At 39.9% G+C, this 1642-nt stretch overlaps 1 pseudogene; it reads right to left on the reverse strand.

The window, feature by feature from the left end:
- Positions 1–460: 460 nt before the first annotated feature.
- Positions 461–1360, reverse strand: LOC106770026 (annotated as a pseudogene).
- Between the last annotated feature and the right edge of the window lie 282 nt (positions 1361–1642).

A 1642-nucleotide genomic window follows, 5' to 3' on the forward strand; every position in this document is an offset into this window, starting at 1 on the left:
AATTGTACCTCTTGGCACAACGACACTAATCTCTGGCTTATAAATATTGGTTATAGTTGCTCCTGGATGAAGAGAGTTTGCTGTAATATCTACCCAATTTTCCTGACAAATATGCCATGAGTAATATTAGATATAGGGGTTAAATATGCTTTTAGTCCCTTAAGTTTCACGGATTTTTGGTTTTAGTCCCTGCATGAAACATTGATGGCATTTGATACTCCTAGTACGAAAACATATATATTTAGTCCCTAATTTTGGACGGCGTTAATTTTATTGCTAACGGCACTGACACGTTACTTTTCTCTCTCTTCCACGTTGTTGTTTTTTTTTTATTAATGAAATTAAATGATTCCGGCCATGATTCTGCAAAGGTGACCATTCCAAAGATTGTGCTCCTTAGTCTAAAATATTTCTGGATCTGGCAGAAGAATGAAAAATTACCAAATCCTGGTGAAAGGAATTACAGGGAGTGGATTGTGTAAGCAGCTTCTCTCAACTCAAAGATGAGGAAGTAGAAGAAGGGGACGGAGAAGAAGATGAAGAGGCGTAGACGGCAACGGAGGGAGACGACGGAGGATACCCAGGTGCCGGCCATGCACACACCAACTGCTGAATGCTTAAGGATCTGCATTTGGGGGGCCCACCCTACAACCTTCCCTTTGCGTTTTTGTCCTTTCCATGAACCCATCTGGCAATTGTTTTTCAGGGTTACCTCTGAAAGCCCAAATAAATGGATACTTACCTTCTTCTAGGGCATCTGCTATTGCAGTCAACTCATCTGGTGGAGGCATTATCACACTTCCGAAGCTGATGTATACTACTGACTTGTCCTCTTGCGAGTTCAACCAGGGTAAGCACCCTTCATCATCAAGAGTAACAGATTGTGGTGTTGTCAAAATGAATGGACCAACGTTCAGAAGCATCTGGAACCTGGTTTCTAGCTCCTGCCCAATACGAATGTGTACTGCACTGAAGGAGTTTATGGCAACTGCGGTTGCTCGGGGCAAAGCTTCTCCCATTTTCTCTAACATCATTGAAAAAGGGTCTTCTGCCATTTCCACCAATCCTTCAGGCAAGTCACCTGCTTTCAGCCCATTGAAACCAGTAAGGAAATCGATTTCTTTGTTTTCTCGGACTGCAAAACAAGAAAAACATTTCTCGTTAGTCACCTGAATCAATTGAATATATTATTTCGATAACACACACTTGTATAATTCAATCTTCTTCTTTTTTTTTTAATTAAAGAATCGATATACGAAATCAAGGTTGAGGGGGGAAAACGCCATATACCTCCATCTGGGCCCAGCTTTTCCTGATTTGTTGGGAGGAAATATGAGCAAGGAGAGGGTGAGGGAATCATGGCCGGCAATCATTTAATTTCATTAATAAAAAAAAAAACAACAACGTGGAAGAGAGAGAAAAGTAATGTGTCAGTGCCGTTAGCAATAAAATTAACGCCGTCCAAAATTAGGGACTAAATATATATGTTTTCATACTAGGAGGATCAAATGCCATCAATGTTTCATGCAAGGACTAAAACCAAAAATCAGTGAAACTTCAGGGACTAAAAGGATATTTAACCCTTAGATATAGCATAGACAATAATGAGGAAAAATAAAAAGTTTCAAGATATAGCATAGAC

Source organism: Vigna radiata, chromosome 8, assembly GCF_000741045.1.
Source record: "Vigna radiata var. radiata cultivar VC1973A chromosome 8, Vradiata_ver6, whole genome shotgun sequence".
NCBI classification, from domain to species: Eukaryota; Viridiplantae; Streptophyta; class Magnoliopsida; order Fabales; family Fabaceae; genus Vigna; species Vigna radiata.